General features: G+C 43.3%; 1 protein-coding gene across 1 annotated transcript in view; it reads left to right on the forward strand.

The window, feature by feature from the left end:
• The window catches only part of KLHL6 (kelch like family member 6), a 95,613-nt gene extending 71,227 nt beyond the window's left edge, over positions 1-24,386 (forward strand). The window contains exon 9 of the transcript XR_006207087.1: positions 24,184-24,386. The gene's annotated coding sequence lies outside the window, so the exon portion shown is untranslated. The remainder of the gene's footprint in view (positions 1-24,183) is intronic.
• Positions 24,387-26,649: the final 2,263 nt, after the last annotated feature.

Genomic DNA, 26,649 nt, shown 5'->3' on the forward strand with positions numbered 1-26,649 from the left:
TTGGGGTGAGTTCCTTTGTTTCATCATTTTTAAGGGAGAAAAGGAATTAATGAGGAAAAAAATTAAAATTAAAAATATATTAAAATTTAAAAATTAAAAACAAATACACACACATTCAAATAAATGATGCTAAATCCTAGGTGTGTTTTGGTCTGGGTGTTGAAAGGGGCCTGATAGATTAGAGAAAAAAGGGGAAAGAAAAAAAAAGGAAATCGTTTGAAAATTTGAAAAAAATGAATACACTGAAGTAGACTAAAATGAAGTGATGGAAATAAAATAGAATTTGAAAAAATTTGCAGGAAAGTAAAAAATATAGTAGAAAAAATTAAAGAAAATATTTTTAATAAAAACTGAAAATAAAAATGAATTTTTCTCTTTCTGTATTCAAGAAAAAGAAAATAAATGAAAAAGAGAAAAAAGGAAAAAGAAAAAAAAGAAAATTTAATAGATGGACCAGCGAACAGACTGAAATACGACTGAAATTACTTCGTTTTCCCCTAGAAGTCAAACTATGAAGTGCTTTATAGTCCATAAACTAATCAGGTTGAGAGACTTGTGTTCCTGAAGAGTGAGGTTGGCCCAGTTGGGCAGGGCTTAGTGTAACTGCTCCGTTCTCCGCTAGATGGCTCTGCTTAGCTTACTGGGGTGGATTCTTGTGGTGCTTGTAGGTGCGTTTGCTCATGCGTGGGAGCGGTGAAAATGGTGTCGCTCAGCTACCGGTCTCTAGTATGGAAACTCTTCTCCTGGATCAGCAGTCGCGCACCTGTTCTTTGTCTCCAGCTTCTGTCCACTCCCCGCTTTTACACAGTCCGTGACCAAGCCCCAGAGAGCTCCTCCCTCCTGAGTTTTGTCTCAGATGCGGCTGTTTTTCCCAACCCTTTACTTCTGAGGGACTGCGGCTTTGACCCGTTCTGCCCCTCTGCAGGAGAGTCTCACCGAGCAATGGCCAGGTGCCAGCCGCACCCAGGAACATTTGTGGGTTTGTGCTGCTGCCGATGCCCACAGACTGTGGCTGGGTGCCAGCTCCGCCCAGAAAAAATTCACGAGATAGTGTAGCAGCAGCGTTTCAGGGATTATGGAAAATCACAACACGCATCTGGCACCAGGCTTCACCCTTAATGACCTTGTTCCAGCACCAGTGAATGTGGTTTTCTCCTGGGTCAACTGGGGCCTTGCCTTTGGGGGACCCACACGGCCTCTACCAGGTGTCCTCCCAGTAGGGGAACCATCTCTCCCCGCGTGGCCTGAAGAACCCCAGACCCCACTCTGCTCCTGGGGATTCACCCTTCCCACCAGAGCACCGCCAGGTATGGAGCTGCAGAGTTGCAGCCTTTGCGCTCCCCTTGTTTATGGTCTTAATGGAATTTAAACCCTCTCCTTTCTCCTTTCTCCCTTTTTAGTTCAGTCCCTGAGGCTGCTTCCACTTTCTCTCCAGCTGCTTTTGGGGAGGGGTGCTTTTCCCATATTCTCCTCACTGTCTCTGTCCTCTCTCTGCACGCAAAGCACCTCTCTGCCCTCCGCGGCTTCTTTCTCCTCAAATTCACCTCTCCGCGCCATGTTCCTGCTGAATTCTGTGGTTCAGGGTATGCAGATTGTTGTGTTAATCCTCAGATCAGTTTTCTAGGTGTTCAGGATGGCTTAGTGTTGGTCTGGCTGTATTTCATGGACCTGAGACACACAAAAAACTTCTATGCTGTTCTGTCTTCTTGGCTCCTCCTTCATTCCTTTTTTTTTTTTTAAGTTTATTTATTTTGAGAGTGAGAGCATGAGCTGGGGAGGGGCAGAGAGAGAGAGAGAGAGAGAGAGAATGTGGCAGGCTCTGTGCTGTCAGAGTGACGTGAGGCTTGATCTCACCAACTGTGAGAGTGTGACCTGAGTCAAAATCAAGAGTTGGATGAGGCGTCCTGTCTGTAGCCATGCTGAACTGATCTGTCCAGGAAGTGGATCCTCCAGCCCTTAAGTCTTCAGATGACCACAGCCCCAGACACTGGCTTTACTGGACTCTCAGGAAAGACACACCTAGAACCACTTAGCTGAGCCACTCGCAGAAACCATAAGATAATAAATGTTTGTTGTTTTAAGCTATGAAGATTTAGGGAACTTACAGCAAGAGATTACAATATATGGAGTGAAATGTGGAGGGCAGCGGAGAAACTGGCTCAGGGAAACTGGCTTCCACTGCCTTCCTCCGGATGTGACTCAGGGACATCTGCAGTAACGCCCAGAGACTCCTCTTTAGGGTGGTCATTCAACACGATCCCCTTATGCCCAGAGCAGGCAGTGAGGACAAGGAATGGCAGTCTTGCTGAAAGGCTGTAAGGGAGGAATGGAGAAGACTTGCCCTTGACCACCTACCATGGGAACAGAAGGGTTGAGTCTCCAGGGGCTGTGGCCTCAGTGTCCCAGACAAAGTCAGGCCGGCAGGGCTGGGGTGGGGTGAAGGGTAGTGGCCAGGGACCCAAGAGCCACCCACTGGGAGGTCAGGGGTGAGGCCAGGCTCTGAGGCCTCTGGCAGCCATGGAGCACTCAGGGCCTGGGGCTGGCAGGGCTGGGGGACAATGTGGGAACTGGGAGACCTGACAGCCAGTTCCAGCCATTCCACAGTAAGTGGCACCTGGGGTAAAGTGATGACCAGTCACTGGTGGCTGCTTTCCTCTCCCTCCTGGGGGCCCTGCCGCAGGGGGACGGGGTCTTCAGCCTGGCGCAGGGCTGGCACAGAGGACCTCTCACACACTTGGCCACACATTGACTGCATTATTTCAGGGTCGTCTGGGCCATTTCCTGTCTCCAGGAAGGATCTGTCTGAGCCTGGAAAGAGAATCGACCCTCCCAGCGCTGACAATATCCAGATACCCCCTCCCTGCTGGGGACTGTCAGCACACAGGGTACCCCAGGTGAGGGTGGAGGACACCCTCAGTTTAGTCCAGAGTTTTCCATACTCCTTAGAGATGCCAACATCGCGTCCACACAGACTACATTTCTAAAAGGAAAACTGTTTGTGGAACAATATTACCCTTACAGGTATGATATCCTCATCTGATCTATTCTATGCTCTTATTCTATTCTACTTTATTCTATTGTGTTCTATTCTATCCCATTCTATTCTGGGACACAGAGGAGGAGAGGGGCTGTGGAGGTGGTGGGGTCACAACAATCCCCTCACAACAAGACCCTTCGAGGGAGAGTTTCTTCTGACACAGCCCGCAGCTGCTCTGGGTGAGCCCTCACTCATCTCCCCCTTGGGCCCTGGGGCCCTTGGCAGCAGTGACTATACCCTATTCACCCAGCATCCCCCGCGGCTCCTGGAAGGAGCTCAGAATTCTCAGGACCCGCAAGCCTTCCTTTGACTGAAGGAGAACGTCCTTCAGTCAAAGCTGGAAATGTGGGGGCCGAAAGTGCAGCTCAAAGGATGAGTTTTGCCAAATCTTTGTCATTTGCATATTTAATCCCTTCCTCCTGGATCCACTGGCCATGGGCTCCTAGGGGTCTTAGGTACTATAGCGGTGACAGCACTATGGAGACCCGAGAATTTTGGGCTCAGGGTCTGGCAGGTCATATGAGTGAATAAAGGAAAGACCCCTCTGCCCAGTGGCAGGAGCAGGGGCTTTGGAGTCAGTGAGACCGAGTGCAGTTCTGACTTTGCCACTCACTCACTAGCTGTGTGATCTCGGGAAAGCCACTTAACTTCTCTGAGCATCAGTTTATCTCTAAGATGGGGGGGGTGATACTACCTATTTGCAGGGTTGGGGTGAGGATTAGCAAAAATGCATATAACATAGAGCACCTGGGAATTCAAAAATAGCACATGCTGTGATTATTATTAGTGATAATTACAACCACACTAGAGGGTCTCAGGACCACTCTGGATACTTCAGGTGTGCTGTCATTACTGAGTTTTGGGGGAGATGAGGCTGCTATTGTTTTCATCCTAGACAAAAAGGAAATACTCATAAACACCCAGGGGAGGAAGCTGGTTATGTTTGTCATGAACAGCCTTAGTAATAAAAGGAGAGGAAAAACACACTCAGACACACACACACATACACACGCACGCACACGCACATGCACACACACAAACCAAGAACATGGGCCCTTGCCAAGCATTTATCCTGGTTGCAAAGGATAGTGGCATTCTTGAAAAATGAACAGAGTGACTCTGATCCTGGCCAGTGTCTGTCCAGCAGTCCGTAGGGAAGACATAACCCTGGTCTCTGGTGGAACTCACAGTCCTCACGCCAGAATAAACACCAAGTGTGCTGCTAGAGAAGGACCAGATGAATGAGAATGGTGGGGCATGAAAATTCATGCTGGTAAGACCTGGGGAGCATTCTCTGTTTCTGAGGCAGACCTGTTTCATCACTGTGCAACGGGAAATTCAGTGTTTGGGCTTAATGTTTTAAGTACTAACACTGTCGATTTGCTTTAACTAATTGAATAAAATCTCTTAACTAGTGAATATGATAGGAAATTTAAATTATCTTGATCATTTTCAGGGGCACCTGGGTGGCTCAGTCAGTTAAGCGTCCGACTTCAGCTCAGGTCCTGATCTCTTGGTTCGTGAGTTCAAGCCCTGTGTTGGGGTCTGTGCTGACAGCTCAGAGCTTGGAGACTGTTTAAGATTCTGTGTCTCCCCCCTCTCTATTCCCCTCCCCCACTCGCGCTCTGTGTCTCTCCCCGAAATAAATGAACATAAAAAAAAATTAGAAAACACATTTTCAGTGAATTAATTGAAACATCATGACTAGGTTACTTTCCTCTAAGTTTGTGTTTTCCGTAATTGTCCACTAGATGGCGGGATGAGACCACACTAGATATCACTAGCTCAGAGGCTGCTCTCTCACACAGTTTTAAAGTGAGGAAAACTATATTTTGGTTCCTTCTAATTTTTTTTTTCCTTTCAGAAAATAAAGGTAAAAAATTTATGCACAACTTTTTAAGGACCCTCTCTAACACTTAAAGGGAGGTATGCCATTTCCCTGTCTGAAGCTCTAACCTCAGGTATTTTCCTCTTATCTTTGAGCAACAAACAGTTGATGGCACCAGTTAGTAATGAGTGAAAGCTTACCCTGAGCCGCGTGCTGTGCTAGGAGCTTCATCTCATTTATTCTGCACAGGGAGACTAGAAGGTGTCACTTCCATTTTGTTTAAAAAACTCTATCATTTTGTTGCATGGACGTTGTGTAGGTAAGAGCTCTGATATGAGAATTTCAAGTGTGACTTCATCAGCCAAATGAAGAATCTGTCTAGTGAACATGACCTCCAGAAACAGACCACACTCTTGGGTGCCATTCCTGGCAGTGACAGCAATGTGACTTCTTGCACAAAGAAGGAAGAAACATCTGGATAAATGCATCAGCACAAAGCCAGTCCAGAAACAAAAAGCAGAAGCTATAGGACAGAGGAGCCTGTAATTATAATCACTAGAAGCAAAAGGGTTCCTTCCTTTCCAATCTGATCAAGTATCCAAATGAGTAGGCCCTAGGGCCCTTTCTTCAGCATCTACCAGGTGCCAGGCATGGTGCTAGGTGCTTTATTTATGATTTAATCCTCATTTACTCCTTCTTTTAATTTTTAATTAAAAAAAATTTTTTTTAATGTTTATTTATATTTGGGAGAGAGAAAGAGTGCCAGTGCATGAGCAGGAGAGGGGCAGAGAGAGAGAAGGAGATGCAGAATCTGAAGGAAGCTCCAGGCTCTGAGCTGTCAGCACAGAGCCCAACTCGGAACTTGAACCCACCAACCACGAGATCATGACCTGAGCTAAAGTTGGACGCTTAACCAACTGAGCCACCCAGGCGCCCTGACTCCTTTTTTTTTTTTTTTTTTAATTATCTATTTATTTTTGAGAGAGAGAGAGTGTGTTTGTGCGTGCACACACACAAGCAGCGGAGGGGACAGAGAGAGAGGGAGACAGAGAATCCCAAGTAGCCTCCATGCTGTCAGAGCAGAGCCCGATGCAAGTCTATAACTCACAAATGGAGAGATCATGACCTGAGTTGAAATCAAGAGTTAGATACTTAGGGACACCTGGGTGGCTTGGTTGGTTAAGCAGCCAACTTTGCCTCAGGTCATGATCTCACGGTTCGTGGGTTCAAGCCCTGTGTCAGGCTTCTGTGTTGACATGACAGCTCAGAGCCTGGAGCCTGCTTTGGATTCTGTGTCTCCCTCTGTCTCTGCCCCTCCCCCACTCACACTCTGTCTCTATCTCAAGAATAAGTAAATGTTAAAAAAAAACTTTTTAAATAAAATCTTGACTGAGGCCAGTGTTATGTCACTGTTTTTCACATCTCTCATATTCTAACCATCCTCAAATATTCGGTTCCAATCCCAGCCTTCAGTCAAGCTACCTCTTTAACAAATTCAGCCAGAATCAGTACCACAGACTTGATCTTGTTTCCTGCTCTAAAATAATACAATTCATTCACCAAATATTATTGATTTCCTGCTATGAGCCATGCATAATTATAGGTGCTTAAGATAGAACCATGAACCAGACACACTCCCAGCCTTTAGTAAATTCTTATCCTAACAGATGAGATGAGAAAAAAACTATGATAATGTAGAGTGAGAAGGTGATAGTGATATTTACACAAGATTTTACAGGAGCTGTAGAGACGTCTAATTTAGCTAGTTGTTGGGAGTGGGGGCAGACGCTGGCTATGTTAAGTGTGCACAGTTTGAGCAGAATTTTGAGAAAAGCAAGGGAAGGGATCAGGAGGGAGCAAGTATGTCCTGGGCTCAGGGGAACAGCCTGGAGCAGGGAACAGAGGTGGGAGATGCCTACTCTCCCAGGAGTTCTGAGGCAGGGCTGGGACAACGATGATAGGTTTATAGAATGATAGAATCAGCTAGAACCTTAAAGGCCATCCAACTCTTCCCCATCTTTTACAGAGGAAAGAACAAAGGCCCAGAACTGTGAAGTGATTTGTTACAGGCCTAAGGCTTTGGAAAGTTAGAATGGAAATCGAGATGTCCTGACTCTCACTGACTTCACTGTTCTTTTCCCTGATCGTGATGTTTTGGGCCTGTATTGGTGCATATCTGAAATTCTATTTGCTGGCTATTAAATGAAACACAAAATGAAGCTGGTGTTATAAAATACTGAGATTCCCTAGTGTTTCAATTCTGGAACTAACCTACTGGAGAACCTCGAGCTGGTCACTTCTTTTCTCAGGGTCTCAGTTTCATTATGTGTCGAAGAACTGGGATAGATTGTTTTTATGACCCCTTCGCAGTCTAAAATTATTCTATAAATGTATGTCTATTTCTAGAATATTTTACCATGTGGTCTTTGGTCTAATCACACCTTGCTTTTTGTTTCTGCTAGACATGAAACAACGCTTGTAAGACTGTCAATTCATTCACATCCTCAAGGGGCTAAATAGCCAGTGTGTAAATGGAAAGTGCACCAGGACAGCAAGGAGAAGGGGAATCATTGTGGGCTGGAGACGTCCTGGAGACGGTGAAATCTGAACTGTCCTCTGTAAGTGGTGAGGGCTTGGCCAGGAAGACAGAGGGCTGTTCCAGGAAGAAGGAAACATGAGCAGAGTCTGGGAGTTCTGGCCACATGTGGGCCTTGCGTGAACCACGCTGCTGGGGCAGGGGCTGGATGGGGAGCAAGAGAGGTGGTTGCGCGGGGGGGGGGGGGGGGGGGGGGGGGGGGGCAGATGGAGGAGATGGTTGTCCTGCTGGGCTACAGTGTAGACTTGATGCAGGAGCCCAGGGGAAGGTGCAGGAGATTCATTTGGCCTGCAGGGCAGACAACTCTCCGGGAACCCTTGTCATTAGCACAGAATGGGCCCTGAGGGCTCTGACTTAGGAGAAGATGTTCTTAGTTGACATCTTCTGTTTTGATTAGGTGTTCTGTAATTACACAATAAATTCTAGAACTGTAAATGATAGCAACATGGACAATGCAGACCCATACAGTGATCATGTTGAAACCAATGATTTTTTAAGCATTAATTTAAAAAACTGATTAATATAAACACTTCCCTGTTTTTAGGAGGCTCACTGTTGAAAGTCTTGCTCACTTGCTCCTGTCATTGGTTCCTTCCCTTCTCTTTTTGTGTCTCATTTTCTGCCTTTGTGATCATTGGACTTGGTCTTATATTTCTTTTTTTCTTTTCTTTTTTTTAAATTTAAATTTTAGTTGGGGCACCTGTGTGGCTCAGTTGGTTAAGCGTCCAGCTTTGGCTCAGGTTGTGATCTCATGGTTCATGAGTTTGAGCCCCGCATCGGGCTCTGTGCTGACAGCTCAGAGCCTGGAGTCTCATTCGGATTCTGTTTCTCCCTCTCTCTGCGCTCCTCCCCTGTTTGTGCTCTGTCTCTCTCTCTTTCTCAAAAATAAATAAACATTAAAAAATTTTTTTTAATTTAAATTTTAGTTAACAAACAGTGCAATATTGGTTTCAGGAGTAGACTTCAGTGATTCATCCCTTACATACAACACCCAATGCTCATCCCAACAAGTGCTGTCCTTAATGACCATCACCCATTTAGCCCATCCCCCCCACCCGCAACCCTCTGTCAACCCTCAGATTGTTCTCTATTGTTGAGAGTCTTTTGTGGTTTGTTTCCCTCTCTCCTCTTTTTTACCCACTTCCCATAAGTTCATCTGTTTTGTTTCTTAAATTCCACATATGAGTGAAATCATATATTTGTCTTTCTCTGACTGACTTATTTCGCTTAGCATAATACACTCTAGCTCCATCCACGTCATTGCAAATGTCAAAATTTCATTCTTTTTGATGACTCATTAATATTCCATTGAATATGTACCACACCTTCTTTATCCATTCATCAGCCAATGGACATATGGGCTCCCTCCATAGTTTAGCTACTGTTGAGAATGCTGCTATAAACATTGGGGTACATGTACCCCTTCAAATCTGTATTTTTGTATCCTTTGGGTAAATACCTAGTAGTGCAATTGCTGGATTGTAAGATACTTCTATTTTTAGTTTTTTGAGGAAACTCTATACTGTTCTCTCGAGTGGGTGCATTCCCGCCAACAGTGCACCAACAGTTGGCATTCCTACCAACAGTGCAAGAGGGTTCCTCTTTTTCTGCATCCTCACCAACACCTGTTGTTTCTTGTATTGTTAATTTTAGCATTCTGACAGGTGTGAAGCAATGACTTATTGTGGTTTTGATTTGTATTTCCCTGATGATGAGTAATGTTGAGCATCTTTTCATGTGTCTGTTAGCCATCTGGATGTCTTTTGAAAAGTGTCTATTCATGTCCTCTGCCATTTCATAACTAGGTTACTTGTTTTGGGGGTGTTGAGTTTGATAAGTTCTTTATAGATTTTTGATACTAACCCTTTATCTGGTATGTCATTTGCAAATATCTTCTTTCATTCTGTCGGTTGCCTTTTAGTTTTGTTGATTGTTTCCTTTGCTGTGCAGAAGCTTTCTATCTTGATGAATCCCAATAGTTCATTTTTGCTTTTTTCCCCCCTTGTCTCCAGCAATTTGTCTAGCAAGAAGTTGCTGTGGGTGAGGTCAAAGAGGTTGCTGCCTGTTTTCTCCTCTAGGATTTTGATGGTTTCCCATGTTACATTTAGGTCTTTCATCCATTTGGAATTTACTCTTGTGTATGGTGTAAGAAAGTGGTCCAGTTTCATTCTTCTACATGTCACCGTCCAGTTTTCCCAACACTATTTGTTGAAGAGACTGTGTGTTTTCCATTGGGTATTCTTTCCTGCTTTGTCAAAGATTAGTTGACCATATAGCTGTTGGTCATTTTCTGGGTTCTCTATTCTGTTCCATTGATCTATGTGTCTGTTTTTGTGCCAGTACCATACTGTCTTGATGACTACAGCTTTCTAATATAGCTTGGTATCCGGAATCATGATGCCTTCAGTTTTGTTTTTCTTTTTCAGGATTGCTTTGCCTATTTAGGGTCTTTTGTGGTTCCATACAAATTTTAGGAGTGTTTGTTTTAGCTCTGTGAAAAATGCTGGTCGTTTTTGGATAGGGATTGTGTTAAATGTGTAGATTGCTTCGGATAGTTTTAGAATGTTTAGAATAAACATTTTATTTAACAATGTTTGTTCTTCCAATCCATAATCATAGAATGCTTTTCCATTTCTTTGTGTCCTCTTCAATTTCTTTCATAAGTGTTCTATAGTTTTCAGACAGATGTTTTATTTCTTTGGTTTGGTTTATTCCTAGATATCTAATTGTTTGTTTTTGGTGCAGTTGCAAATGGGATCAATTCTTTGATTTCTTTTTCTGTTGTTTTGTTTTGGTGTATAGAAATGCAACAGATTTCTACATGTTGATTGTATATCCTGCAACTTTGCTGAATTCATGTATTAGTTCCAGCAATTTTTTGGTGGAGTCTTTCAAGTTTTCTACAGAATATCAGTCTTATATTTCTAACTTTTTTTTTTTTTACATAATAAATTACTTCAAATGCTTTTTGGAAGTGGGTAGGATATAAATAAATAATTACAATTTCTCTAGATCTATTTTCTTCAATATCTTATTATACTAATAATTATAAAATAGCTCTTCATAGATGTAGCCCTTTTGGACAGAGGACCTGAAGTCCTTCATAAACCCATGTTATTAAACCAAATTTAAATTAGTTTACATTTGTATAGCATTTTAAGGATTAAAAAAGGTGGAGTTTTTCTTGGTGTCCATTATTTTAATTGAGCCACAATCCTGACAGTAGCTCTTTCATCCCCAGTACCTAGCACAGTGCTTTGACATAGATTCTCCATAAATGCTTATTGAAAAACATGAATGATTGAATTAAGTCAAAATAATTCTGTGAGCAAGAATATGTTCTAGTCATTATTCCTGTTTTACTGAAGAGGAAGCAGTGGTGTGGAGTCAGGACCATCTCGAGAGAGCCAATAGCATATATTTCTTCCCAGTTCAACTGCCAATTAATGACTTCACCTCAGCAGCTTGAAAGTGGCCTTGGCAGGAATATTTACACCAATGAAATCAACAAATATTGTAAGTCAGCACCCTTCCCAACCCCCCCCCTCGCCCCCCCCCCCCCCCACCGCCCCTCCATTCCTTGAGAGCAAGTTTTTACACATTGGCCAGTGATGAGGGAACAACAGGCAAGTTGAGGGCAAAGCACAAATGAGCACCCAGCAACCTCTCCCCCCAGGTGGCATATGTGTGACATTCCTCAGGCACTCCTGGCTGGCTGCTCAGGAACAAAGGAAAGGGAAAAACAAGTGGTTAACTGATAGAGATCACAGACACGCAGGACAGCAGTCTCCATCAGTTTGCAACTGTCTCAATGATTTATAAGAAAAAAGCAATCTTATCAATAGAAAAACCTCCAGAAACCTATAGACTTAATTTCCTCGGACCCTAGCATCACCCTCCCCTCTATAGGATAGAAAATCTTACATAATCAATCACTCCTCACAGTTATAATGCAGCTCTTTCTGCCCACAGGTCCTGTCCTCGTGCTATAATAAAACCACCTTTTTGCACTGAAAACATCTCAAGAATTCTTTCTTGGCCATTGGCCAAGACAGCACACCACAGAAATCTCAGTTCTTACTAATTCAGTGACTCAACTGAGGTTAGACTGTGGGCTAAGCAGTCAACTCCAATATCATACACCTGATGCTAATATAACATTTTATGCTAACTATACTGGAATTAAAATAAAAAAAAAATAAGGAGGTCAGCTCCACATTCTAAGAAGAGAGACCATTAGGGAAACTGATGAGTCAAGGACAAGGGAGTAGCTAGCCAATGTCTGACTTTACAGCAGAGTTCTGTGACAGGGTCTGCACAGCAAGGTCACAGACAAGCAGGTTAGAGACAGGAGCCTGCAACAAGCACTCACCTGTGTGTGCCTAGGATTTAAGGAACCTGGCCTGACAGAGTCACAGTGCAGCACACCTACAATCCAAATGCAGCAAGATGTTGAGTGAGAGAGAGGTTCCTGGCATACCATGGAATACTACAGATGGGAACTATTGGAAAAACCATCGTTGCTTCAACATACAGGGGAGAATTGTGCTGGCAGTCATTCCCAGCAAGAGTATCCAAGTAACTAAATAATCTTCAATAAAGAAAAACATGCTGAAATCATCAATGTGCTCTCAGCTCGATTACATAGAAGTAAAAGTAGATCCAGCACAAAAATTCTCATGGGTGAAAAACATGACTGTTTAATATTCCAGAAATGTTTAGAAGAACCTGCTGCCTTCTCTACACCCATTTTCATCTTTATGGACCAGAAGGTAGTCTATTATTCTACTAATTAATCCTCTGACTCCCAAGAAAATGTGTAGGGGCTGAGGGCATGCCGCTCCAAAATGTGCCACTTTGGCATAAAGATTCCTTTGAATTAAAAGTCGTAAATACTCAGCAGATGCAGGAAAAGCTCTCTGCCTCCCCCATAACTGCCTAAATTTACTCTGGAAGGCAGAGCCTGCAACAGGAAGGAAGAGAGGTAGTAACAAGAGACTCCCTTTACTTAAAGAACCTATCTGCATAATAGAGCAACCTGTTCTTCTAAACATCTCCTTGCACCTTCTTGCTAAAGAGCTTTCTCCCCTTTGTGTCCTCAGACCCTCCCCCTTCTAAGCTTTTCTAAGCTTCCTGTTGCCTCCTTGTTTTTGGAATCTCATGTCTGTGTGGATTCCTCCCGTGACCCGATTAAATTGGATTTTCTCCTGTTAATCTATCTCGTGTCAAGGTGATTCTAAGTCCAGCAAGAAGGACCATAGGGTAGAAGGTCTTCCTCCTCAACAAATGTATTCAATATGATGAGGTGTACCTCTACGGGATACTGTTCACTGTTTCTAACACTGCTCTGCTCTAAATTTGCAGCATCAGTGAGGTGTTGTCATTATGATTTGGACCATTTGACCAATCAGGACTAAAAAAATTATATTGCTTCAGGTTACTTGCATGTTACTTGTACTTTACTGACTTTTAAGAAGTGTTAGTATAATATCTCAGTGTGAAAAAAATACTTAACCAACAGTTTATTTTTAAAAAATATACACTAGAAGTTTGTGTGATTAATTAAAATAAAGTTATTATGTGGTTCAAAATAAATATATACACTATCTCGGTTAAGAAATGGGCAGAAGACATGAATAGGTACTTTTCTAAAGAAGACATCCAGATGGCTAACAGACACATGAAAAGACGTTCAACATCACTCATCGTCAGGGAAATACAAATCAATATCACAATGAGATACCACCTCATACCTGTCAGAATGATTAAAATTAACAATGCAAGAAATAGCAGGTGTTGACGAGGATTCAGAGAAAGGCAAATCCTTTTGCACTGTTTTGCTAGGAATGCAACCTGGTGCAGCCACTCTAGACAACAGTATGGAGGTTCCTCAAAAAACTAAAAATAGAACCACCCTATGATCCAGCAATTGCATTATTAGGTATTTACCCAAAAGATACAAAAATACAGATTCAAAGGGGTACATGTCCACCAATGTTTATACCAGCATCAACAATAGCCAAACTATGGAGACAGCCCAAAAGATCATCAACTGATGAATGAATAAAGAAGATGTGGCATGTACACACACACACAGAGACACACACAGACACACACACACACACACACACACACACACACACACTGAAATGGAATATTACTCAGCCATCAAAAAGAATGAAATCTTGTTATTTGCAATGACATGGATGGAGCTAGAATGTATTAAGCTAAGTGATATAAGTCAATCAAAGAAACACAAATACCATATGATTTCATTCACATGTGGAATTTAAAAAACAAAACAGATGAGTATATTGGAAAGTGGGTGGAAAGAGATGAAAGGGAAATAAACCATAAAAGACTCTTAATGATAGAGAACAAACAGGAGGTGGGTTGGAATGGGTTAGATGGGTGATGGGTAATAAGGAGGGCACTTTTTGTGGGGAGCACTGGGTGTTGTATGTAAGTGATGAATCACTGAAGTCTACTCTTGAAGCTGAAAAATAAAAACAAAAAACAAAACCAACCAACGAACAAAAATATCCACTATAAATTCCAGACAGACTTATAACTGCCATTTGGAATTGTTTTGAATGGGATTTGAACCACATATCCTCCACAGTGAGTACTTAGTAATTATTAACTACTAAGAAAATGGACACAGAGAATGATATTCTAGTTGTCTCTTAAATATCAGCACAATCAAACTTAATTAAGTACAAAATTTCTAACACAAATGACTGCATCTGGGCCAGGCATGTAGCCCCCATATTGTAGCCAATAACTATTTTCTGAACATTTCCATGCTCTGTATTTTTCTTCTTTTCCTCTGTACCACCCCATCACAGGACCCAAGTCATTTTGCTCACTTTAGATAGCTCTGGCAAGGCTGGTGAGTTGTCTTTTAAAATATAAGTGAGGGGCACCTGGGTGGCTCAGTTGGTTGAGTGTCTGACACTTGATTTTGGCTCATGTCATGATCCCAGAGTTGTGGGATTGAGTCACGAGTTAGCTCCATGCTGAGCATGTAGCCTGCTTGAGATTCTCTCTCCCTCTCTCTCTCTCTCTCTCCCTCCCTTTGCCCCCTTCCCCACTCATGCATGCTCTCTCTCTCTCTAAAGTAAAGTAAAATAAAATAAAATAAAATAAAATAAAATAAAATAAAATAAAAGTGGTAACCAGACAGCATTCAAGATCGTCCCTCCACAAATGTCACTCATTCACTCAATTTGGATATGCCCTCCTGAGTAGGAGGAGGAGGTGGAGTGAGAGGCAGCCCCTTGGAACTTGCACAGAACCCCATAGGGCCCTGGGAGTGTGGAGCAGGTGTCAGATCTGCAGGTGGGGAGGGGAGAGGGAATGCTGAGCGGCCCACTGTCAGGGAGTGGTACTGAGTCACTGTCACAGGGGCTGTCTGAGCATTGGCAGCATGGAGGGAAAACCTGTGCCAACCTCACTCCCACCCCCAATCCTCTCCCCGAATCCTTCCCCCAGTGAGGCTCACCCTATCAGCTCTCCTGGGCCAAGGAAGGGCCCAGAGAGCAGGGCCTGCCTCCAAGACTGTCCCATCCCTGTGAGGCCCCTAATGAGAGGTAGATGAGCACATGAGAGATGCCCTTGTGCATTGATGTGGAAGGAGATGATCACTAGGGTCAGGGGGTGGGGGAGACTTCCCCAGTGCAGAGGAGGAGAGAAAGGAACAAGATGGATTCTGAGAATGGCCTGGGGATGAGAACTGCTGTGTGCCATCAGTTCCCTTCATCTTCCAGTTCTGGGTGTACCTACAATGGTTTCATCCGCCCGCCAAGGTCCTGGAACTGAGGGAGAATGCTGAATGGTGCCAAACACAGGGGCAGAGGCAAGAGCTTTAGGAAAGGCGTTAGAGTGCCTCCAGTGTCTGTGTTGGGCCTCCATGGCATCACGGGAGCAGTACACCAGGGCCATTGTGTTGCTTCATCTTCTTGGAATGAAAGTTTGAACATTTGATGAGTGTGGGATGCTTTAAGCAAAAACTCAACTTGATTGGCAGTTAATACATATTTGCTCTGTGCCAGGCATTGTGGGAGGTTCTGCAAGGGAACTGGAGATGAGCAGGACATGGTCTCTGTCCTCAAGAGGTCTGAGGACTAAGAGTAGGGAAAACAGATTCACACAAATTTGTTTACTGAGGAACAGATCACCAGAAGAAGCCAGGGGAAAGTACTTAGAATGTAGAAATTGAGGTAGCATAAATAATTTAGAGGTAATTTTATCTTTCTTTTGCCATCCTTGAACAAGAGTCAAGAATTGTTCTACTTTGGTGCTGCAAGATTAAAAATAAAAGATACAAAGCAGTAAAATTGAGGTTTACTGTGGCTTCCTAGGGGATCCTCATCAGTTTATGTTCCTAACTTTTGAACCTGCCACTTTCATGTTTAATACTGATGATTTGAAGTGTTTTGAATATCAGATTGATTAAAAAAATTTTTTTTAATTTACATCCAAGTTATTTAGCATATAGTGCCACAGTGATTTCAGGAGTATATTCCTTAATGCCCCTTACCCATTTAGCCCATGCTCCATCCCACAACCTCTCCAGTAACCCTCTGTTTGTTCTCCATATTTAAGAGTCTCTTATGTTTTGCTCTCTCCCTGTTTTTATATTATTTTTGCTTCCCTGCTCTTATGTTCATCTGTTTTGTATCTTAAAATCCTCATATGAGTGAAGTCATATGATATTTCTCTTTCTCTGACTAATTTCATTTGGCATAATACCCTCTAGTTCCGTCCACATAATTGCAAATGACGACATTTAATTCTTTTTGATTGCCGAGTAATACTCCATTATATATATATATAATATATATATTATATATATACCATATTATATATTATACATATTATATATATAACATATATATACATATATATGTATATATACAACATATATATATTATATATGTTATTATATATATATTATATTAATTATACATATTATATATATATACCACATCTTCTTTATCTATTCATACACCGATGGACATTGGGCTCTTTCCATACTTTGGCTATTGTTGATAGTGTTGCTACAAACACTGGGGTGCATGTGCCCCTTCGAAACAGCACACCTGTATCCCTTGGATAAATACCTAGTAGTGCAATTGGAGGGTCATAGGATAGTTCTAGTTTTAGTTTTTTGAGGAACCTCCCTGTTTTCCAGAGTGGCTGCACCAGTTTGCATTCCCATCAGCTGTGCAAAGGAGATCCTCCTGATCCACATCCTTGCAAACATTTGTTGTTGCCTGAGTTGTTAATGTTAGCCATTCTGACAGGTGTGAGATGATGTCTCATGGTGGTTTTGATTTGTGTTTCCCTGATGATGAGTGATGTGGAGCATTTTTTTCGGGTGTCAGTTGGCTGTCTGGATGTCTTCTTTGGAGAAGTGTCTATTCATGTCTTTAGCTCATTTTCTAATTGGATTATTTGTTTTTTGGGTGTTGAGTTTGATAAGTTCTTTATAGATTTTGGATACTAACCCTTTATCTGATATGTCATTTGCAAATATCTTCTCCCATTCTGTTGGTTGCCTTTTAGTTTTGCTGATTGCCTTCTTCACTGTGCAAAAGATTTTTATTTTGATGAGGTCCCAGTAGTTCATTTTTGCTTTTGTTTCCCTTGCTTCCGGAGACGTGTTGAGTAAGAAGTTGCTGCAGCCAAGATCAAAGAAGTTTTTGCCTGCTTTCTTCTAAAGGATTTTGATGGCTTCCTGTCTTACATTGAGGCCTTTCATCCATTTTGAGTTTATTTTTGTGTATGGTGTAAGAAAGTGGTCCAGGTTCATTTTTCTGCATGTCGCTGTCCAGTTTTCCCAGCACCACTTGCTAGAAAGACTGTCTTTTTTCCATTGGATATTCTTTCCTGCTTTGTCAAAGATTAGTTGGCCATACGTTTGTGGGTCCATTTCTGGGTTCTCTATTCCGTTCCATTGATCTGAGTGTCTGTTTTTGTGCCAGTACCATACTGTCTTGATGATTACAGCTTTGTAGTATAGCTTGAAGTCCGGGATTGTGATGCCTCCTGCTTTGTTGTTGTTTTTTTTTTTTTTTTTTTCAAGACTGCTTTGGCTATTCGAAGTCTTTTCTGGTTCCATATACAAATTTTAGGATTGTTTGTTCTAGCTCTGTGAAGAATGCTGGTGTTATTTTGATAGGGATTACATTGAATATGTAGAGTGCTTTGGACAGTATTGACATTTTAACAATATTTGTTCTTCCTATCCAGGAACATGGAATCTTTTTCCATTTTTTTGTGTCTTCTTCAATTTCTTTCATAAGCTTTCTGTAGTTTTCAGTGTACAGATTTTTCACCTCTTTGGTTAGATTTATTCCTAGGTATTTTATGGTTCACAAATAAATATTTATACTTACTATATGGCAATCTACATTTTCACTTTTTAAGAAAATTCTGATAGAACCCACTAAATGGATTCCATGAACCATCAAATGGAGGCCTGCAATTTGAAGAAACCAAAACCACCAGTAGAGGGCACCAAAGTTCTCTCCGACGGTAAAGGCATCCTCTTCCTTTCGGATCATTGCCAAAACAAAAACCAACCCCAAAGTTCCTCAAAGGAGGTGATGTCATAGAGGACTATAAGTAGGAGATACTATATGATTATTAGAAAAAAAACTAAGTCATTTAAATTTTTCAAAAAATGGTTTTTTTTTTTTTTAATGCTAAGTCATTCAATCATTTCATTCTGACTCTACATTCCTCTTTGTTAGGGAAATAAAGCATTATAATGAGGGGTGCCTGGGTGGCTCAGTCTGGCTCTTGGTTTCACCTTAAAACCCAAAACCCTATGGGTTTTCCATATAGAGTATCATGTCTGCGAAGAGTGAAAGTTTGACCTCCTCCTGGCCTATTTGCATGCCTTTTATTTCTTTGTGTTGTCTGATTGCAGAGGCTAAGACTTCCAATACTATGTTGAATAACAGTGGCAAGAGTGGACATCCCTGTCTTGTTCCTGACCTTAGGGGGAAAGCTCTCAGTTTTTCCCCATTGAGGATGATACTTGCGTTGGGTCTTTCATATATGGCTTTTATGATCTCGAGGTATGCTCCTTCTATCCCTACTTTCTTGAGGGTTTTTATCAAGAAAGGATGCTGTATTTTGTCAAATGTTTCTCTGTATCTATTGAGAGGATCATATGGTTCTTGTCCTTTGTTTTATTGATGTGATGAATCACACTGATTGTTCTGTGGATATTGACCAGCCTGTACCAAATGTACTCCCAGGAGGGGCACTGCCTCTCCCCGTGTGGCCTGAGGACTGCTGGACCTCACTCTGCTCCTGGGGATTTGCCCTTCCCACCAGAGCACTGCCAGGTATTGAGCTGCAAAATTTCAGACTCTGTGCTCCCCTGTTTATAGAGTCTTAACTGAATTTAAACCCTCTCCTTTCTCCTTTCTCCCTTTTTTGTTCAGTCCCCATGGCTGTTTCCACTTTTCCACTTACTCTCCAGCTGCTTTTGGGGGGGGGGTGCTTTTCCCATATTCTAACCCTCCCCCCCCCCCCCCCCCCCCCCCGCCCCATCTCTGTCCTCTCTCTGCAAGCAAAAATAGCTCCCTGTCCTCGGTGGCTTCTCTCTCTCCCAGTTCACCTCTTTGTGCTGCATACCTGCTGAATTCTGTGGTTCAGGTTGTGAAGATTGTTGTGTTAATTCTCAAATCAGTTTTCTAGGTGTGCAGAATGGTTTAGTGTTGATCTGGCTGTATTTCATGGATGCCAGATGCAAAAAAACCACAAAAACTAGGTTGAGTTTTGATGAAAATACCAGTATTATTTCCTAATTCATATGAAACTATTCACGCTGAAATAAGAGACCTAAAATATGAGTGTATTTCCATAGAGGGGATTTAGAGACATTAGGAGTGCAGGTTTTATTATAGTGCTTAAAAAAACCTTTTTGGGAGGCATCTGGGTGGCTCAGTTGGTTAAGCACTAGACTTCAGCTCAGGTCATGATCTCACAGTCTGTGGGTTGGAGCCCCATGTCAGGTTCTGTGCTGGCACCTCAGAGCCTAGAGCCTGCCTGAGATTTTGTGTCTTCATCTCTCTCTGCCTCTCCCCTGCTTATGCTCTTTCTGCTTCTCAAAAAAAAAAAAAATTAAATATTAATTTTTTTAAAATTTAAATTTTATTTTTTAAGTTTATTTATATATTTAGAGAGAGACAGAGACAGCATGAGTGGGGGAGGGGTGGAGAGCTAGAGAAAGAATCCCAAGTAGGCTCTGCACTGTCAGAGTAGAGCCCAATGCGGGGCTTGAACCCAGCAACCTTGAGATCATGACCTAAGGTGAAACCAAGAGCCAGACTGAGCCACCCAGGCACCCCTCATTATAATGCTTTATTTCCCTAACAAAGAGGAACATAGAGTCAGAATGGAATGATTGAATGACTTAGCATTAAAAAAAATTTTTTTTTGAAAAATTTAAATGACTTGGTTTTTTTTCTAATAATCATATAGTATCTCCTACTTATAGTCCTCTAGTCTTCTCTTTGGATGACATCACCTCCTTTGAGGAACTTTGGGGTTGGTTTTTGTTTTGGCAATGATCCGAAAGGAAGAGGATGCCTTTACCGTCGGAGAGAACTTTGGTGCCCTCTACTGGTGGTTTTGGTTTCTTCAAATTGCAGGCCTCCATTTGATGGTTCATGGAATCCATTTAGTGGGTTCTATCAGAATTTTCTTAAAAAGTGAAAATGTAGATTGCCATATAGTAAGTATAAATATTTATTTGTGAAACTTTGGTTCCAGTATGTATATGTGAATGCAGAATCCAGGTGATTTCCAGTTAGCAACATTTAGCACCTATATCCAGCAGGATATAGAATTAGCATGAGGGGAGTGAGGCAGGGTTGAATAAGTGCAGGGTTAGATCCTATCTCTATTTAAAATTTTGAAATTTGGTTTATCATGGGTTTTGTGCATTAATTTTGATTTTAAAAAAGCATTGCTTGGGGCGCCTGGGTGGCGCAGTCGGTTAAGCGTCCGACTTCAGCCAGGTCACGATCTCGCGGTCCGTGAGTTCGAGCCCCGCGTCAGGCTCTGGGCTGATGGCTCGGAGCCTGGAGCCTGTTTCCGGTTCTGTGTCTCCCTCTCTCTCTGCCCCTCCCCCGTTCATGCTCTGTCTCTCTCTGTCCCAAAAATAAATAAAAAACGTTGAAAAAAAAAATTAAAAAAAAAAAAAAAAAAAAGCATTGCTTTACAATAGTATTTATTTTGATTACTGAGCTTTTTGGTGCCCACTTAAGTTTTATGCCCTAAATGAGTGTCTCGCTTGTGTCTCTCTGACAGTCAGTGTGCTTTATGGAGGGACTGGAGAAGGTGGGCCAGCCTATGGAGCCGTGAATAGGAGGCACACATGGGGATGAGAAGGGACAGTGCGTGTGATGTCTTCTTCTGAGGTAGGAGGTGAAGCCATCAGCAAAGAGTGAAGGACACAGGCCTCGGAAGAGGGGGAAGATTGAGCATGGCTGATGAGGGGACAGGAGAGGGAGAAGGTCCAGGAGAAGTGGAGGCTGGTCACACAGCATGAAGCCCTCTGCCCACAGCTAGATACTGCCATTGTGGCAACGCCGTCCACATCTCCGGCAGCCACAGGTGTTGGGGAAGTAGGGAAGACAGGAGGCACCCGAGGTCTGGGGTTGTTGGGGTGGAAGGACAGGAACAGAGAGAGGAGGGCAAAGGTGCCAGGTGATTCTGCATCTGAGACAGGGAGGCGGGCGAGAAGGAAGGTCAGGAGATTGCTGGGTGGGGTGCAGGTTAGGGAGCAGGCAAGGGGTGGGCAGAGGATTCCAGGTGAATATTAAGAGGCTGCGGTCAAAGAATGGACTACAGAGTGAGCGGACTGGAATTCGAAATTTCAGAGGAAATGCAGTTGTAGGTGAAGCCCCTTAAACGACTCTCCCACTGAGAAGTTGCCTTGAGTGTGTGAGCGGTCACGTGAACAAAATGGTATATACTTGATGACATAAGGGTTCCTGAGACTTCTGAGTATTGTGTGTCTACTAGGTAAGATTTAGAAATATAGTTCCTCTAAAATTAGATGTTGATAATATATTACAACAATGGCCAGAAACAGTGGTCAAGAAACATACAGATAGACGCAAAAAGGGATTCATTTTGAATTCGAACCCCCTGGCTTTCTCTGGCTCACATTCCTCAGCCTCTGGGTCTCGGATTCCCTGTTGCTCCTCCTGGAAGATGACTCCTCTGCTCCATCCACCCCCATCTCTACCCTCCTGGCTCCCAGCATGGCACCCACTCTTTGCCCCATGGCTCTCTTCCCGCTCAGAGCGCCACCACGGGCCTTGTCTGTCCTGCCTTCTGGTGATCGCCCTCTACTCATTTGTTACTCATCTCAATTTGCAACGAACCAGCCTTTTAAAATAATTCCTTTTTAGAAGAAATAACTATCTGAAGTTTTACAGAATTTGTACAGTATTCTCTTTCATTTGTCAAAAGGTATTACCTAGTCCTTGAATTCAAACCCGTGCACATAAATTGAGAGGCCACACAAATACATGCATGCATGCATACATACATGCATCCACTAAAACGCATGCAACGCATACACACATGCATCCAGGAAAACCCATGCATGCATCCAGTAAAATGAGATGCTTCCTTTCTCTGTGCCTCCTCCCTCTCTCCTTCCCCTGAGTTTGCTCTCCCCCAGGCCTCTCTGCTCCTCTCTCACCCTGGGGGCCCACAGCTCTCCCACAGCCATCTTCCTTGCACTCAGAGTGCTCCCCCGATCTGCAGTCCCGGCTATCTCAGGTCCCCATTGGACTGCTATACCTGCTGCCTCTCCAGCACCTCATGCTCAACACCAGCCCAAGCCCACATATGCTCCCTCCTCACCCCTAAGTCAGGAAGCCAGTTTCCCCTCAGTTGTCAGTAATGCTGGAAACTAGAATTCACCCCACCGCCACTCCTCCCATCCTAGGCCACTCCTCAGGTACTGCTGGGTGTGTTTTTCTCCAAAGGGTCTCCTGACCCCTGACTTCCCTCCCCACCTCCATCACCCCAGACGAGGCTCTCCTCACCTTATCCTGCTTCAGTATGAGGCCCTGATGGAGCCAGGGTCCAATCTCCACTGTCCCTGCTTCTGCCCTGCATACCACTGCTGCATTAACTCTTTCACATAAAGCCTAATACATATGGTGAGGTTTTTTGGGGTGATAGTGGGGCTCACAAGGTCTGCAGCTGATGGCCAAGAAAGAATCTTTGAAGATGTTTTGGTGCAAACAGGTGATTTTATTAAAGCACGGGGACAGGATCCTTGGGCAGAAAGAGCTGCTCTGGGACCACGAGGAGAGACTGGTTACATACTAGGAGATGGGGGAGGTAAAGTCCAGGGTAAGTTTCCAATGAGACTTCCATATGCTAAAGAAGACTCACAGGATAATGGAGGCCTTGATAGTGTCAAGCTAAGGTTTTCCCTCTAGCAAAGCATTAGCATTAAGACAGTAGGGAGTTCTGGAGAAAGGTTTTACTCTACCTGCCTCAAGTATTTGCCAATGGGCTGCGGGTTATAAGGAAATTTATTTCTATTTGCCATTTCCTTCTGCCTTTGTTTCCCATATCACTATGGAGGGGTGATACTGGGGCTCCAGGAAACAGAGTCTATAGGTTTCTGGAGATTAGGCTATTGACAAGATTGCCTTTTTCTTGTGATTTACTAAAATATTTGTAAATAGATGGATCAGGTCCTGCAGGACTATGATCTCTATCAGTAGCATTTGTTTTTCCCCTTTCCTTTGTTCTTGCGCAGCCAGGAGTGCCTGAAGAATATCACACATATCCCCCCTGGGGGTGGGGGCGGAGTAGTGGTGCGGCCTGTCCCCTTGCCTTATACTCCCTCATCAGGAGTTATCATTAGAAGCAAAAACAGAAACTCCTGTGACTTCTTGCTGCCCTTAGCACACACTGACTCCTCTGCCTCATTTGCAAAGTTCTCCATCTCCCTGCTTTCAAATAACATGCCTGTGTCTCAAATATTAACCATACTGCAATTCTTTCTTTGGGTGAAGCAAACTTTCCACAAATAATGACTCCATCCAAACCCTTGCACTAAGACTTGACCTACCATGACTTCTGGAAGCCCAAGTTTGCATCCCTGTGATGACCCAGCCTCCTTTTGAGTTCCTATCTGAAAAAACTCAAGGAATGCATCGTTTGTCGTTTGTCGTAACCAAGACCTGAAGATAGAGCCCTGATACACCTCTTTCTTGAAGCATTTACTAAAATAAGCTTACAGTTGTATATTTTTCCTCTGTTCCTTTGAAATGTATACATATCTCCTACAACCTGGGAGTGTCTTTCTCAAGGACCCAAAAGCCATTCCTCTGAAATGTAATCATCAGAAAGGACTGGACCTCTTCTGTCTGCCAGTCTCTGTGGGAGGACAGGATCCTAACTTCATGATTGCCAGCCAGCAGATACAGCTGGGCTAACCATGATTACACTGACACCCACTTCTTGAAAGTTCTCATTTCCCTGCCTCTATTGGGCCCCTGCCCACACCCCCTCCCTACTCTCTCAGTCTCCCTTTGAAAATGCCAGTCCGCTCTGCACAAATTGAGGTGGGCTCAGCTCTTTCCCCAACTGATAGGAGCTACTCGATAAAATGTTTCCACCACTTTAACTAAGGTCTCAATTTATCTTTGACACCTGAAGCAACGATTGTGCCTCCTCCTGTGACCACCTAAATCCTGTTGATCCTCAGCCTCTTCTGAAATCATGTGACTGATCCCACCACCACTGATCTCTGCTCTCAGGGACCCTCCATTTGGACTGCCATTGGGATCACCCAGTTCCAGCTGATGGGCCATCTGAACCTGACTGAGGTGCCAGTTTTCTGTCATTTAGGATTGAATCCAACTGGTTGTTTTCAATACTTCAAGGTAGAAGACACTCCTACTTTATTATTCTCCTTTGTGCCTAGTATAAATGTTATGGAACCAGGCTGGAATGCTGGTGGAAAAACCAAGCGGCACTCAGAGATCTTGGTGTATGAGAGATTTATTTAACACCAGGGGACTCAGAGGAGACTGTTTCTCCAAAGATCTGAGCGCCGAATGCAAGTGGGGAGGGTAATTTACAGCTGTCAGCTTCCATAAGTGTGGGGGTTTTCGTGAGCGCAGCAAACAAAGGAAGAACCCGGAGGAGTGGTCTCTAAGCTAGAGACCAAAGCTTGTTTTAGTCCCGTTGGCCATCTTTGGCGCAGTATTTTATTCATTTCTCTGACATAAGTACTTACATAGAGAGTACTCAAATACTAACAGGATGAATCGAAATACTGGAAATTGTAGTTTAGTGTAAATTAAAATGCACACCTCGATCACCTTAATTACAACTTCAATGGGTATGGTTGGTTTTGCATATATTTTAGGATCAGAAAGTAGACTCAACAAGGAAATGAGTTACCAGCAGGGGTGAGGCAATAAAGGAGAGGTGACTGTAGTAAACCGGCTTAGTCCAGAAAATATTAAAGGGAACTCGTTTGTGAAGAAATATGTTTTGAATAGTTGTGAAGCATAGCTCCCAGACTTGGGGTGGGGTCTACCACCTGCTTCTCAATATTCCTTTATTCTCCTATTCTCTTTTTCATCCTTCTGACCACTCCCCACCTATTAAAAAAGAGGATATAGGGGCACCTGGGTGGCTCAGTCAGTTGCGGTTAACCGTCTGACTCTTGATTTTGGCTCAGGTCATGATTTCACGGTTTGTGGGTTCGAGATACACATCGGGCTCTGCGCTGGCAGCATGGAGCCTGCTCGGGATTCTCTCTCACTCTCTTTCAGCCCCTCCCCTGCTCTCTCTCAAAATAAATAAATAAACTTTTTTTTTTAAGAAGATATAAATCTGTCTCCAGTCCAAACACAAACCCAAGTTATATTCCAAATATTTGCCTATTTCCCTCTAAGCAGTTCTTTGTCCTGTTCTCTCTCATGGTCTTTCTTGTTTCCTATTTCCTGAAGCCATCTGTAATTTTTATATCCCCTCGGTAACAATACATGGACATTCACCCCCGGTTTGCAGATGAAGTCACCAAATCAGAGTGCAGTGAGGGTTGCCCGAGGTTACACAATGAACCTGGCCCCACGTGGGGGTAGCCCTGGAGTTTGCAGCCTGTGGCCTGGTGCCTGAGCTGGAACACGGGCACACAAAGGAAGCTGCAGGCACAGCGTTCTGCTGTGGATGGTTACTGAGCTCACATGCATTATTGGGATCTTTTGTTTCCTGTAAGGCCCAGCATTTTCTTTCTCCAGGTCAGGCAGGCCTGTGGGTTTCTCTGCAGTCTCCTCCCCTGCACTTGGAATACAGAAGCTAGAAGATATGCTTTATCTAGACAAGCTTTAAGATTGTGCAAACCAGGAGCACTGGCGGGGGCTCAGTCGATTAAGCGTCGGACTTAGGCTCTGGTCATGGCCTCACAGCTCATGAGTGTGAGCCCCACGTTTGGCCTGGAGCCTGGAGCCTCCTTCAGATTCTGTGACTGTGCAGACCAAAAGAGCTGGCATTGATAATTTGTGTGAGTTTTTTAATCAGCAAGGTCAGGGTTGGGGCAACATCTAGTTGTAATTACAACATTTAGTTGTAATTAATGAATTTAGACCCTGAAAGTGCTTTTGCTTTTGGTTGGGCAAGCTTGCCTAGTGACTATGTTCAATTCGGGGAAGTTCACGAGTTCTTTTGTTATAAAAGAGAAGCTGTCACCAGCTAGACCCTAAGACCTGACTTTTACTGCCCACCTGCTTGTGCCCCCCAAACTTTCTCCCATAGTTATCCTTAAGCTCTTCCTTCTAACTAATCTCTGAACACAGGCAAATGGAAGTCAAAATTGCCCCTCCAGCAATAGTGACTCCTGTGACAAAACCTGCAGCCTGCAGAAGCCACTTAGACCAGTTTGAGCTTTAACCACTGATTTGCACCTGTGCAGATACCATGGAGTGACCTGTAGAATGACCAGCAACTACCTCTATTTCATTATAATACTGAAATCTCTGCCCAAGGAGGCGCACAAGCCTCATTTACATAACACACAATGAACATACAATGAATATGCACATAGGCATGTTTCCTTAAGGTGCATGTGTGACCTTATGCCTGCCCCTATACACGGTGACAAGACTTCCTTAT

Source organism: Panthera leo, chromosome C2, assembly GCF_018350215.1.
Source record: "Panthera leo isolate Ple1 chromosome C2, P.leo_Ple1_pat1.1, whole genome shotgun sequence".
NCBI classification, from domain to species: domain Eukaryota; kingdom Metazoa; phylum Chordata; class Mammalia; order Carnivora; family Felidae; genus Panthera; species Panthera leo.